Genomic DNA, 16,204 nt, shown 5'->3' with positions numbered 1-16,204 from the left:
ATGATGATCAAGTGTTGCAAGAAGAGGAGATCCCAAAAAATATGGTGCAACCTAATGATGATGTTCGGATTGACATTGATTATAATGTGGAAGAGACTCAAGAGGAGGTGAACCCGTCTAGGGAACACATTATTGACATACTGGTGCCGTCAGTGCAAAAGGCTAAGACACCATTGCCTAAGCCTCCACCTCCATACCCTCAAAGACTTGCCAAGCAAAATGGTGAGAATCAATTCAAGAAATTCATTCAAATTATGAAGAGTCTCTCAATCAATGTGCCAATAGTTGAAGCTTCGGAACAAATGCCCGCTTATGCAAAATCTATAAAGGATCTTGTAACAAAGAAGCGGTCTATGAATTTTGAGACCATCATGTCACTCATCAAGTGAATGCAATTGTGCATTCAATGGCTCATAAGTTGAAGGATCTCAGTGCTTTCACGATTCCTTGTACAATTGGAAGTGCCGAGTTTGCTAATTCTCTTTGTGATCTTGGGCAAGTATGTATTTGATGCCCTATTCAATTTTCAAGACCCACCTCTATGAGATTGCAAATGACCAATCGTACTATGAAGAGACCCTTGGAAGATGTCTGGTTCATGTTGATAAATTCATTCTCCCAGTGAATTTTGTCATTCTAGATTGTGAGGTTTATTATGAAGTGTCAATTATTCTTGGGAGACCTTTCCTTGCTACGGGGAAGGCTCTTTGTGATGTTGAAGCCGGAGAACTAACCTTCCGGGTTGGTGATGAAAAAGTGGTGTTCCATATGTATAAGTCTATGCAGCAACCAAATAACAAAGAGGTGTGCTCTTTTGTGGACTTGGTGACTGATGTTATTATTGATGAAACAAGTGCTACAATTAATGTTGGTAATATGTTGGAGGCCGTCTTGCTCAACTTTGATGATGACGAGATAGATGGCCTCATGGAATATGTGAACTCTTTTCAAAGAGTGGGGTCATATAATTATGCACCCTGAAAATTGTCCTTGGATCTTGAAAATAGGACAACTCCTCCTACGAAGCGTTCTATTGAAGAGCCTCCTACCTTGAAGTTGAAGCCATTGCCTCTACATCTTCAGTATGAATTCCTTGATCCTTGTTATAATTTACCGGTTATTCTTTCCTCTTGTTTGACTAACGTGCAGGTAGATTTCACATTGGTGGTGCTATAAAAGTGAAAGAAGGCTATTGGGTGGACCTTGACAAATATTCAGGGGATAAGCCCCGCCTTTTTCATGCATAAGATTAAATTGGATGATTGAACCAAACCATCCACTGAACATCAAATGAGACTCAATGAGGCTATGCAAGAAGTTGTCAAAAAGGATATTATCAAGTGGTTGGATGCTAGGGTATCTACCCCATCTCCGATATTTCGTGGACCTCTCCGGTTCAATGTGTCTCGAAGAAGGGGGCATGACGGTGGTCACCAATGACAAGAATGAATTGATTTCTATAAGAACGGTGACCGATTGGAGCGTGTGTATGGATTATCGAAAGCTCAATAAAGTCACAAAGAAAGATCACTTTCTACTTCCTTTCTTAGATAAAATGCTCGATAGATTGACTGGATGTGCTTTCTATTGCTTTCTTGATAAGTACTCGGGCTACAACTAAATTCTCATTGCTTTGGAAGATCTAGAGAAAACAACCTTTGCATATCCCTATGGTACTTTCACGTTCAAATGGATTCCATTTGGTTTGTGTAATGCACCGACGACTTTTCAAAGGTGTATGATGGCTATTTTTATGGATATAGTGGAGGGCTACGTTGAAGTTTTCATGGATAACTTCTTGGTGGTTGGAGATTCTTTTAATGATTGTCTTGCAAAATTGGACAAAGGGTTGGCTAGATGTGAATAATCCAATTTGGTGCTCAATTGGGAGAAATAGCATTTCATGGTCGAGAAAGACATTGTCTTTGGCCACAAATTCTGAAAGAATAGAAATGAAGTTGACAAGGAAAAGATTTAGGTAATTTCCAAACTTCCACCTCCAACTACGGTAAAGGGTGTGCGGAGGTTTTTAGGCCACACGGGTATTTACCAGTGTTTCATCAAAGATTTCTCTAAGCTGGTTAACCTGTTGTGCAAGCTTCTTGAGAGGATGCTAAGTTTAACGTCAATGATGATTTCATGAAAGCTTTTGAATTGTTGAAGCTCAAGTTGACAAATACTCCCATCATCACTGCTCCAAATTGGAGTGCGCCTTTTGAACTCATGTGTAATGCCATTGAAGTAGCGGTTGGGGATATTTTGGGGTAACACATCATCAAGATTTTTTATCCGGTCTGCTATGCTAGTAAGACCATGAATAGTGCGCAAGTCAACTATACCGTCACGGAGAAAGAGCTCATTGTTATTGTGTTTTCAATTGAGAAGTTTCGCCTGTACTTGATGGGTGCAAAAGTCATTGTCTACACAGATCATGCGGTGCTTCGTTATCTTATAAGCAAAAAGGACTCTAAAGCTTGATTGATGAGATGGGTATTATTGTTGCAAGAATTTGATATTGGCATCCAAGATAGAAAAGGTAGTGAAAACCAAGTGGTGGACCACTTGTCTTATTTGGAGGATGAGGGGAGGTTGCATGATGGCCTTGAAATCAATGACTCTTTCTCTGATGAGCAACTCTTGGCAATTTCAATGAAAGAAGTGTCATGGTTCGCGGATCTAGCAAATTTTCTTGTGTGTGGAATCATTCTCGATGAGTTCTCTTCAAGACAAATGGAGAAACTCAAACGAGACTGTCAAGATTACTATTGGTATCAACCATACCTTTTCCGGATTTGTACAGATGGGGTGATTAGAAGATGTGTACAGGAAGAATAGCAAAGTGAAATTATTGAGGCTTGTCATTCTTCGACATATGGTGGTCATCATGGTGGAGCGAGAACGGCCGCCAAAGTGCTTAGTTGTGGCTTCTATTGGCCCACTCTTTACAAGGATGTAAGTGAATTAGTTAAAAGATGTGATGAATGTCAACGGGCCGGTGGAATCTTAAAGAAAAATGAAATGCCTCTCACAACCATTTTGGAGATTGAATTTTTAATATGTGGGGTATTGACTTCATGAGACCTTTTGTCAGTTCTTATGGAAACACCTACATCTTGGTCGCGGTTGATTATGTGTCCAAATGGGTTGAGGCCATAGCTTTACCCAACAATGAGGCGAGAACTATGGTGACTTTCTTGAAGAAGAATATTTTCACAAGGTTTGGTACTCCACGTGCAATTATAAGCGATGGGGGGTCACATGTTTGCAACAAGGCGTTCAACACTTTACTTAGCAAGTATGGTGTTACTCACAAAATCACGACTCCCTATCACCCACATGCTAGTGGGCAAGTGGAAATCTCCAACTAGGAAATAAAGAGTATCTTGTTTAAAACGGTGAATGCTAATCGGACGAATTGGTCCAAGAAGCTTGATAATGCATTATGGGCTTATTGGACGACTTGTAAAACACCTATCGGAATGTCACCATACCGGTTAGTGTTCGAAAAATCTTGTCATCTTCCGGTGGAGCTAGAGCACAAGGCCATGTAGGCTCTAAAGAAGTTGAATCTTGATTGGGAAGTAGCCGCTAACTTGAGTGTTGCACACTTGAATGAATTGGATGAGTTCTGGTACCGTGCTTATACAAGTTCATCCTTGTACAAATAAAAGATAAAATATCGTCAAGACAAATACATTTGGAACAAAGAGTTCAAGGTAGGAGATCTCGTATTATTGTTTAACTCCAGATTGAGGATGTTTTCGGGAAGTTAAAATCTAAATGGAGTGGTCATATTGAAACTATGGGTGTGACACCTTTTGGTGCATTAGACTTTAAGAGAAAAAATAATGAATTATTTCGAGTCAATGGTCACTGGGTGAAGCACTACTTGAGAAATGTTGGAGATAGCCACGTCGTGGCGGCCATTTATTTCACTTAAGGGTATTTTGTGTCATGCCACGACGTTAAATCAGGCGCTTCTTGGAGGAAAACCCATGTTATTTTCCTCTTTCTTCTGTAGTTGGTGTTATTTTTGTTCTAACTTGATTTGAAGTGTGCTCAGGGATGAGTGCGACTTACAGGAATTATAGACGAAAATATGGTTAAGTATTCAAAAATTGTACGGACCGCACAATTCTATGTGCCATAACAGAAGAGCATTCTGGCCACACAATTCTCTTGGGGACTGCACATTTGAAATGTCAAAAGAACCAATTCTCTGAAGTTTAAGCTTGTCAGTGCGAAGGAGGATCTGCGACCGCACATGGAAATTTGCGACCGCACCTGAAAATATGCGGATGCACATTTAATTCTAAGAATTCTCACCAAGTGATTGAGTGCGGACCGCACATGAAAATGTGTGGCCGCACTCAGCCTTTCTCCTTTCTCAGATGTTAGTATAAATGGAGGAACATGGCCCATTTTACACTTTTCCTTCTCTGACTGTTATATGTTGAATTTTCTTGGAGATTTCTAACTGTCCTCATACACAGCCAACTTGATCACTCACTCATTACGCTAATTCTATCTGGTATGCTTCAATTTTATGTTAAAATTTTTATGTTGGTATAATTTTTAGACTTTTAGTTCTTAGGCCATTTGTTATTAGAGTTCAATTGTGTGTCCATGTAGGGTAAATCTGAAATGGGTAAACTTGATACATGCTCTAATGGGGTTGGGTAGGTACAATTTCATGTTTTTACAATGTTGCCACGTCAAAATGTGCGAGAAATTGAAAAACCTAAGTATAAAATTTTTGTCTATACGTAACTTTTGAAATCTATGGCCGCACTTAAATTTATGCGGTCCCCAGATGTTGAATTTGGGCAACTCAATGAAGAAGGAATCTGCAGTCGCAAGTTAAAATGTGCAGACCGCTGAATTCCATTTGTGGCCGCAGATCAGCCCATTCTCTGTCATCAGAGAGTACTCACTTTGAGACTCCAATGTGCGGCCGCAAACCAAATTGTGCGAACCGCAGAAATCCTCTTGTGGCCTCATATTAGCCAATTCTCTACCATCAGAGAGCTAACATTTTTTGGGCTTCATAATTGTGGTCGTAATCACAAATATGCGGACCAAACTTCACTTCTACGGCCGCAAGTCAAAATATGCGGTCCGTAAATCCCTATCTACGGTCGCAAGTGAAATTGTCCGGGCTGCAGGTCCATTTCCCTACATGCATGACTTAATGTACAACCCAGCGTGTCCTATGGTTTCTTTTTTTACTCACATGTCTCCTATATGTGTTTGAACATCAAATTGCAACTAACAATTATGGTTCTATCAAGAAGACAAGGCAACACTTTAAAAGGGATAGGTGAATCTTCTCGGGGTCGAGGCAAAAATGCCTTTCCCCTTGGCCAGTCAAAGACGATAAGAAACAAAGCAACAGCCGGCAGAGGGAGAGGTGCAGACCTCTCCGAGTCTAGCTCATATGTCCTATCTAGGGAAGTGTCAAAAGAAACTATGCCTCTGTTCAGGAGGATCAACCGACCACACAGTCGAGACTGCAAGGTAGATACCAGCTCAGGGATGAGCCGTCTTCATCTCACAACACTTCCGACGGATTGGAGAGTGCTAGTCAGGCTTCTGAGCTATCAGCTACAATAGTCCCTAAGGCACAAGTTACACCAAATATCCCTGATTATGGTAGAGGGGGAGATGCTACAGCTTCCGGCCTTGAAAGATCAAAGAAGAAAGAGGTTTGGGAGGATCATTTTGTTAGCCTGGGCGCCTTTACCAATTTTTGTATGTGGTGGCCAGTGAGATCGCTAACTCTTGAGCGACAGTTTCTGCTGAAAGACTTGGAGAAATATAACCCAACTATACTGAGACAGTTTATGACACGAAAGGGTGGATGTGGTTCACCCAAAGGATAGAGGATGCCAAAGAATACCTCGTCCGCGAAATCTATGCCAATATGGCTCATATAAAGAAAGGGATGAAGGTGACCAAAGTACATAACCTCAAGGTGAGGTTTGATTAGCATACACTAAACACGTACTTGGGCTTCGAGGATATTGAGCCGAATGAGTACTTGGAGAAGTGTGCACTGAAGGAGGAAAGTCCGTCCTTAGCTAGCTGAGATTCTAGAACCACCAGGGCCACCACCACCATGGATTGTCGTTGGGGTTCCCATCTACCAGATCACTCTGAGTTTTGAGCCGAAGAGGTGGCAAACCTTTGTTTACATCAGATTGGATCCGATCCAGAATGAGACTCACCCTCCTATTGCTCGGGCAGTTCTAGTGGCTTCCATTATGGCCGGGTACCCGATCAATATGGGTGTTGTGATGTCGGCAAACATCTCATTGATAGTACGGCAGGATAGCTCATCCCATCCTTATCCCAACACGATTACAGAATATCTCACTAATGCAAAGGAAGAGCCGTGGGATTTTGATACCAAGGTGAAGGTGGAGAAGCCATTCGATTGGTATCCACTTATGGATGCAAGCAACCCAAAGAAGAAAGCCCAGCCTCCTACCACCACATTCCAGTCTGATGAGCCCGTAGTGGTAGTTTCTGATATGGTAAATATTCCATCCACCTCAGTTGAGCCTTCCTCCAGTGCCACAACTATGCCTCCGCCGTCATCCATAGTTACTACTATAGCTCCTTCCACAGCATTGAGGCTTGTGCCCGTGTCGACTACCCCACTATCTGCGTTACGAGTCTCCCAGACATTGGCGAGTCTCAACAACTGGATGCAAATAGCTACTACAAAGTTGTCTGACTTGTCCAGTACTATTGCAGCACAGTCCACTTCTTAAGCACCTCAGGCTCCTTCTATAATTGTTGAGACACTAAAGAAGATTTTGGAGAAGTAGAAGACAATCATGAGTACCTTGGTACAACACGGGTCGGTGATTGAAGAGCTAGGAAAGGAAGTAAAGAAGATGAGTCAGGTCAGCAAGAAATCAGTGGACAAGCTTGGGAAGGAGGTGACCAAATTTGCTACAACCGGAGACCTTCCCTTTGATATGCTGCTTGACCCGCACCAGTCTGCCCCAGATCCTTCAGCACCATCTGCACTGGCAGCGCTAGCTGACCAGCCTGATGAGCCAGACCTTGCTGCTGACACTATTGAGGCAGTGCATGAGATGTTCGCCAACCCAGCCATGCCAATATTTGGGGATGATGAGATTCAGTTGGCTGATCCTGAGGGAGATGACATTGCTGAGGACAATGAGATGTCCAAGGATCCATATGGAGTTTTCTTCACCCTCTCCTCTTTTACTTTTAGTTTTTTAAGCATTAGAGACAATGCATCTTTTAATTCGGGGGGGGGGGGAGGTGGAGTTCATTTGACACATTTGGTACAATTCAATACACTTGGTCTGTAATAATTTGATGATACCTTTTCTTTTCTTATTTGTATTTATCTATCTTCTCTCTTTCTTATTATGTATATTTATTCTATTTTTAGTAGTTTTTGCTTATTAGTTTCTTTATCTTTGTTTTTGCTTATTAGCTTCTTTATCTTTTCCATATTAGTTCTTGTTTTGATAAGTAGCTTTATTTTATGCTTTTGTAGATTATATGCCTTTGGTTTTCTTAATGTCATGATTCTTTCTAAAGGTAGTTGTGTGAACCGAGTGACTCGTCCCAGCGATGGATGGTGTGACAACCTTCTTAAGGGAATGAGTCTGTTTTTGTGTTTAGGTAATAATAGTAGTAGTTAAAATAAAAAGACCAAATTAAGTCATGCTCGAAGATTCAACCATGCTTGAATTGGTACCAACACACTTAACTACGTGCTTATGGTTAGAGACAAGGTTTTTGAAAGAAAAAGCTCTAGTTAGTGACTTTGTGACTCTTGAGTTGACTTTGGTTATCATCGAATGGTTTCATTGTACCATAATGATATTTAAACTTGAATGTGGTTGTGGTAGGCTCTTTACTCTATCCTCTTTTACAATCTAGTTGCGTGAGGGGTAAGATGAATTGTTGTTAGTTCAAGTATCCGCACGCGTGCGAAGGGTCTAAAACTTGCCCCGAATGTGTTTCAAGGCAAAATCCTAAGTTTTTATTGGTTTGAGAAGTGATTGTAAAATTTCCTTGGCCAGTTTGAGCTTTCTATTGCCAACCAATATCTTTATCCCTAGTCAACCCCTTCGAGCCTGTAGCCATTCTTATTTGATAACCATGTCATAAGACTTCACCCATTTTGTCATGACCTACTCTTGGCACCCGGACTTTCCTTAACACTCTTGTGAAACAAATGACTTAAAACATAAGTTTGGGGGAGAGATGAAGAATTTGAAAAAGGTATCAAGGCACAAAAAGAAAAAAGAAATTATCTCTATGAAAGAGAAGACAAGAAAAGAAAAGAACAAAATAAATGCAAAACGTGAAAGAGTGGAAGGGTTAATGGATTCAAAAAGAGGCAATGATCTTGCATTGAGAAAATAAAAAGGGAGAAAAGGAAGGAAATGAATAAGAAAGAGTAATATTAAGTCTCTCTAGTTCCCAATAAAAAAAGTGCCTCTAAGAATTGGTAATTGAGAGGCGAGAAATGAAAGTGTGGAGTGATTAAGGAAAGGTGTAACCACTTACCCATATGGTATCTTATCCTAATCCAAAAGTCTTCATTACATCCCGAAAGAAGTCCTACTTGATTTCAAATTGAGTGAACTTACATTAGTGGTGATCTACATGAGGCGAAAGCCTATGGTACTTGAAGTCGTACTTGTAACATTCTCTTGTGAGGGACGAGTGAAACTTTCATGAATCCTAAGATTGAGTGCTAATGAGCTTGGCAAATGGAACGTAGAGGAAGAAGAGTTTGGAGTCCACCATGACCTACATGATATAACAAGGGTCCTTGATGAGCAAAGTCAACTCTTAAAGCTCAATGGTCACATTAGAACTATATGTGCATAAATATTTGACTTGTCAACTTGTTGATAATTCATGAGTAGTGTGGATAATTGTTGGTCCCAATTGATGTATGAATGGATCACATTTGACTCGCTAAAATTACGGCAAACCAAGTCTACGAACCCAAGAGGACTTTGACCAATGTGCGGACTCGCAAATGAATTGTGCTGCTGCAGAACAGGGTATGCACTGACAAATGATTCCAAGTTAAGAGAGTGTGCAAAAGACCAAGTCCTGAAGCCTTGCTGAAGTGCGGACCGCACAAGAATTGTGCGGCCGCAGAAGATACTTCGCAGTCACAATGCAGAAATGTGCTGCTGCAGAATCCAAGCTCCTACCAACTAAAGAAATATGCAGACCACACATGGAATTGTGTGGTTGTAGAACTTCCCGAGGGGCATTTTTGTCAGTGAATTTGGGCCACTATAAATAGACGAGTTTCACATTTTTAAGTCAACTTTCGAAATTTGAGCTGATGTAGCCGTTCCATTTGCCATTTTAGGAAGTTTGTGACTATTTCGGTATTTAAACATTATATTTTATAATTTTTATCTTTGATTATGAGTTTAATTAGCATTTCTTCTTTATTTTCTTCAATTTCCACTATGAGTAGCTAGAGTTTTACTAGGGCTGTGACCCAACCCTAGTGTGTAAACCTTATGCATACTTAATTTAACGCTTGTTTATGATTGAGTATTGATTATTTAGTTTAGTTTATGCTTCAATTTTAGGATTAATGGTTGCAAACAATGATTCATGCCTTTTTGACTTAGTCTCTACTTGGGAAAGGGGGGCCTAGTCTAGGATAACTTGGCTAACAAGGAATTGGGTTAATTGAGAGTTTGATTGGCCTAGTTAAAGGGTTCAAACTAGAGATAATGAGAACCCGACTTGAGCCCATATCAACTATTTTGTTTAATACCCATTTGAACTTGAGAAAGTCGAATTAGGCAAAATCACTCTTTGATCAAGAGGTATTGAGTGGGTAACTTAGAATTGAGAGCTATAATACGCTCCAATCAGCAAAAAAAGTATTATTGTATTTAACCCATTAGGTGAATGCCTAGGTCATAGTCACATCCCTATGCCTTTTAACTAATTAGGAAAACACCAAAAATAATCATTCATTTCTAGTTTCTTTCATAGCTTACAATTGTTAGAGTTAAAAGTAGAAGTAGAAATCCAAACCTTTTGTGGAAGTGCAAATTTAGTTAATCCATTCGCTTTCATCAAGTGTATACTCCTAACATCCATTGTAACTCCCTGTGGAAATTGACCCTCACTCTTGTTGGATACTATTCTTCCAACGACTGTTTCCAATCATTATTGAGTGCGATTTGGATGTAGATCATCGGGTTCAACCTAGCAAGTGTGACAAATCGAGGAGAGATCTTTCTTCCCGCAAATGTTGAGGGGGTGATGAAGACGACCCTCTTCGAGGTGGTGGATGACGATATGGGCTATAATATTATCTTGGGGAGGTCGTGGTTGCATGAGATGAAGGCTGTACCATCAAGATATCATCAGTTGTTGAAATTCCCAACTCCCGAGGGAGTTAAACAAATAATGGGTGACCAACCGGCAACAAGGGTGATAAATGCAATCTCAGTTTCCAGTAGCAAAGGGAAGGAGCATGCGACATAGAAATTACAGGAACCTACACCTGCTCCCGAGCCGATCGAAGTCAACCAGGGGGAAAAGTTGCCAGAATTTTATCACTTGGGGACAGGATTACACCCTAAGCCCAGGTCTGGGTTTTAGAATTTCTTAAATTTAATGTCGATTATTTTGTGTGGTCGCATGCGGATATGAGAGGTATCCGCCAGAAGTGGCTGTGCACAAACTAAGTCTGGATCCTAACATTCCCCTAGTAAGAAAAAAAAAATGTCCTATTGCCGAGGTTAGAATCAAATTCATCAAAAAAGAGGTAACTCGCTTGCTTGATATCAGTTCAATCTGAGATGTAAAGTATCCTAACCAGCTAGCTAACGTAGTAATAGTTCCAAAGAAGAACAATAAATTTCATATGTCCGTAGACTACAAGTATTTAAATAAGGTGTACCCAAAAGACTCATTCCCACTGCCAAATATCTATCAAATGATCGATACGACGACTGCGAACGAGTTAATAAGTTTCCTCGATGCTTACTCTGGGTACAATCATATCAAGATGAACCTGGAGGATCAAGAAAAAACTTTGTTCCTAACAAACTTTGGCACATGTTGCTACAATGTAATGCCCTTCGAGATTAACAACGTCGGAGCCACCTATCAAAGGCTCATGAACAAAATGTTTGGGAAACAAATAGGGAAAACTATTAAGGTTTACATAGATGATATGCTAGTTAAGTCTTTGAATGTAGGTGAACATCTTAAACACTTGAAAGAAACCTTTGACATCTTAAGGAAGTATAACATGAAACTCAACCCCTAAAAGGTGTGCCTTTGCGGTCAACTCCAGTAAGTTTCTGGGATTCCTGGTGTCACAAAGAGGAATCGAGGTTAACCCCGACAAAAATCAAAGCCATCGAAGACTTCTCGGACTAGCTATCAAGCATGAAAGAGGTTCAAAGGTTGATAGGGATTCATTTCCATGTCTTCGGAGAAATGCCATCATTTATTTTCACTACTCAAAAAGAAGAACAACTTCGAACGGACTCCAAAATGTCAGCAGGCTTTGAGGGATTTGAAAAGGTATTTGTCAAGTCCTCCGTTGTTGTTGAAACTAGAGGAAGGCAAACAATTGTTGATCTACTTATCGGCCTCGGAGGTAGCGGTAAGTGTCGTGTTAGTCTGTAAGGACAAAGATACGCAATCTTCCATTTATTACGTAACCAAAATTTTAACGGGAGCTGAAACTCGCTTCCCACATCTGGAAAATTTGGCCTTAGCCCTCCTAATTTTCTACTTGAAAGTTAAGGCCTTATTTCCGTTGTCGCCCGATAGCTGTGGCGACCATTTTTCCCTAGAGGAATATTCTTCATAAACCTGAACACTTAGGTAGGCTTGCCAAGTGGGCAATCAAGTTGAGTGAATTCGATATAGAATACAAACCTAGGACTGCGATTAAGTCATAAGTTTTGGCCGACTTTGTGGCTGATTTCAGTCCGGGACTTTTACCCTTGGCTAACAAAGAAACGGTAATGGTGTCAGAATCGACATCAGGAGTTTGGACCATGTTCACGCATGGAGCTTCCAATGTGAAGGGGTCCGGGCTCGGCATAGTGTTAACCATGCCCTTGGGAGAAACCCTAAGGCAGGCCATAAAAACTGTTCCTCTAACTAATAATGAAGTAGAGTATGAAGCTTTGATTGCATGGCTCGAATTGGCCTGGGGTGTCCCCCCCCCCCCGGAATTTGGATTCTGGTCATAGGTTCTTCCAAAATTAACCTTACGTTTGCTTGCATCATGTGCTTTTGACTTTGGGGACTCAACACAGGGGTTGGGTCCGTCTAGGACAGGTGTACCCAAAATAATAGACCATCCTGATGCATCCTATGTGTTATATGTTGCATTTTTTCAAGGGTAAAAGGGTCATTTGGAGGACCAATGATAATTGAGGGCGAATGAAAAAGAAAAAGAAAAAAATGAGAAAAAAAGGCTGAAGTGTGAGGATGAAGCGAGTAGGGCCCAACTATATTTTGTTACATTTTATTAAGAAAAAAGCATGGAAACTTCAAAAAGATTTTGCACTCTTTATCATTTTTTTTCAAAGTCAGAAAATCAAAAAAAAAATCCAAAAAGATTTTATATGTTTTATCATTTTTCAAAAAAAAATGTGTTTTCTATATGTCAGTCGTTTTTTTATTTATTTTTTATTATTCTCGCTCGTATCAAATCTGTCTGAACTACGCATACCTGATTCTCGTCTTTCGGGGCGTGATACGTAGGCAATCCACATAGGGTCTGGTCTTCCTAGTAAATCTTAGGTTCTTGGCTTTGCGGGGTCATAGCCAAATTTTGCACTTCTAGCCACCTTGTGGCCAAATAAGCCAGTTTGCAAAAATAGCCTCAACCATGTCTTTCATGTGTCCAGTAGGGAGTGTTATTGTCTCATATAGTGTTGATTTAAAGTTTTCTCATACAGGTGCGGATTTATTTACCGAAGTTTGAGCATGACAGACACCCTGTGACCATCTGGTCAGGATCGCTCAGTCAGGAGTTGCTTGAGGAGATTTGTTTTACTTTTAAGTTTTGAGTCTGTTCTTCATTTTATGTCGTCTTTTACTTTCTAGTTTTGTACAGTAATGTCAAGCCTTTTGTTATTGTATTTTCTGCTTTATATTTGGAAAATATGTTGTAACTCAAAAATCCAAAAAAGAGATGTTGCATTTTATATTTCGTTATAAAATTTCTTTAGAATACTAATTCTAGAAATGAGATTTTTTTTGAGGTTGTTTTTCCTTTGGGCAATTAATATCTAGGACTTAAAATGAATTGTTTTTATGTTTTCTTTAGTATATTAGGACCAAAATTCAAAAAAAAGAGAATTTTCTTTTAGTACTTCTTTAAAAGCTTTCTTTAAGGTGTTAATTCCAAAATCCAAAAAGATTTTCTTTTGAGGTGTTTCTTTGGGAAATTAGTGAAAATAGAAAAAATAATTCTTTTATTTTCATTAGAACTTTAGGATATTGTACATAGAAAAATACTTTATCTTTTGTTTATCATTAGAATTTCTTTTTAGGTGATCAAAATTGATATCCAAAAACATTATGTTTTATCTTTTTCATTGCTTGCTTCGAAATCTTGCGTCAGGATATCAAATGAAGATTCAAAATATTTTTTTGTGGTTTATTCCTTAGATTTCCTTCATAAGAAAAATCAATCAAAAAATACTTTTATCTTTTAGGGTTTTTCCTTGATAATTTCTCATAGAGTGTCTATTTTAAAAAAAAAATAGAAAAAAGAAAGAAACAGAGAACGTCAGTTTGTTTCCTTTATTCCTGATCTTCCCGAACTACGCAAAGATCTGATTCATGCGGTGTCATGATACGTAGGCAACCTACATAGGGTTCGATCGAATTATTTTTTTTATTTTTTAAAAGAAAAGATGGTTAAATTATGGGAGGTGAGAATTGAGAAGGAAGAAAAGAGCGGCAATAAGAAAGAAAGGGGAAAGAAAATGGGCAAGCCAGCAAGTGCTAGAAAAGCAAAAAAAAAAAAGTTGAAATGAACAAATTGGGATGATGCCAATTGACCTTTGTACCCTCGAAGTCATTTTAGAAACGATAACTGTGGCTAGGTGCATTGCACATAAAGTGAGATTATCTTATATTAAATGCTCTAACGCTAACGTGATGGCTTCATTTTTATTATATTCATAGAAGAAGGGTGGTTGGTTTGTGGTTTTAAAGGGGTAACTCTTCTCTACAACATAAAGTCAAAAAGCAATGGCAGACAACAACAGAATTGAGTTGATTTATACCGGTGTCCGAGAGTAGTTGTCTGAACAGGACAATGGGTTGGTTGAAGAGGTAAAGATGTTAAGACAACACATGGCGGACATGTATCAGGCTTGGATGACTGGGAAGGCACCACCCCCGCCACCACTTACCTTCCTAGATGATACCCTTACCCAAACTCCGCTTATCACAGCTTTCCCAACCGCCCTAGTAGCTCCATCACTCGTCCTCCAGTTATCTTTCCCCAAAATTTCCCTCTTGCCATATCCACTATCCCCAACAATGAACACCCACTCAAAGCTCATGATGCCCAATATTACCCCTCAAAGGTTGCCCACAAGGTTCATGACTCATACAAGAAGAGCCCTCGGGATGAGCTTCATGCTGAAAATGAAAATGTTACAGGAAAAGAAGGGCGAGATGGGATACCCAGGAGGCTGAAAGGCATAGAACAGTCCTTAAAGAACAAGCAAGGAATGGGAGGTCAGGGTAATATGTCTTACAAAGAATTGTTCGTGTCCCCTAACGTTCATCTGCCTGCGAGGTTTAAAGTGCCAAAGTTTAACTTGTTTGATGGGTGTGGAGATCCGGTAGCACATCTGAGGGATTACTACAGTGAAATGAGAATTGTTGGCGAGAAAGATGATTTGTTGATGGCGTATTTCAGTGAGAGCTTAACTGGGGAAGCTTTGGAATGGAATAATCGTCAAGATGTTAGCAAGTGGCATACATTGGGCGATATGGCCCAAGAGTTTGTGCGACACTTCCAGTACAATATAGACATTGTCCCAGACCGCTTCTCCCTATCTCAAATGGAAAAGAAATCCAAGAAAAGTTTTAGGAATTTTTGGCTCAGATGGAACGAACAAATTTCTCGGGATAGTCCTCCCATTGATAGAAAAGATGTTGGTGAGCCCTGCCGACGACAGGGTCCAGTGGTCGTTCTTGCTAAACGCTTTCAGCCTCAATGTCAACTTCTCCCTACAGAACTCCCAAAGTCGTACATCACTTTCCCAGTACCCTGTCCACAATGCACCACCATATGCTCCACACCCACAAAGCCCGCGATGACCCACACCACTTCCCCAAATGTCTTACCCACCCCCACGAGCCTGCCAAAAACCCCCTGGATCAGGTTTCCGGCCCAATCAAGCATTTAAGAATGAGAGGTTGCTGAAAAAAGAAAAGGCTTTCACCCCTATTGGAGAATCCTATGCAAGTTTGTTCCAAAAGTTGAAGCAAGTGGACATATTGAAGTCGATTCATATAAAAATGCCAAACCCTCTGTCAAAGAAGTTTGATTTTTCTCAAAGGTGCGCATATTGCTCAGATGCACCGGGGCATGACATAGAGAAGTGTTGGAATCTGAAGAAAGCAATTCAGAAGCTTATTGATGTTGGTGACATTGTCGTGCAAAATCCAGATGTAGCAGACACTAGCCAAAGTCCATCGCATGTTCATAATGAGACGCATATGGTGAGTATGATTTGTTTTGAAAAGGAATATAAGAATTCTTCTGAGATCCTCGAAGGTCCACGTGCTGCAAAGTTTTTAGTGCTATCAGAGGTTGATCTTAAGAATGAGCCAGTAAAGGGAACCCAAAAGCAATTTGTTAAGAACAATGTGATGGAAGTTTGTGAAGGTCCTAGTAATGTTGATGCGGAATTCAGTGGCTAAGATGCCGAGCTTGGCAATTGGAAAGACGCTCCTTTCTTGGTTAGCCAGGGAGGAGTTTTGGTGGTTTATTTTGTTGTCATTTCTGTTATCCGGGTTATTTCACGGTTGTAATCCAGACATTGTCTTGTAATTCAAACCCTTCTATCCTTTTATTTTGTCTAGTTCCTTTAGTCGTAGTATCTCACTTAGTGTTTTCTAGGTTTGTAACCCAGTCTAGTTTGTCTGTTTTGTTGTCCAA

Source organism: Nicotiana sylvestris, chromosome 12 (genome assembly GCF_000393655.2).
Source record: "Nicotiana sylvestris chromosome 12, ASM39365v2, whole genome shotgun sequence".
Taxonomy (NCBI): Eukaryota; Viridiplantae; Streptophyta; class Magnoliopsida; order Solanales; family Solanaceae; genus Nicotiana; species Nicotiana sylvestris.
Note: the sequence above shows the minus strand (reverse complement) of the source record.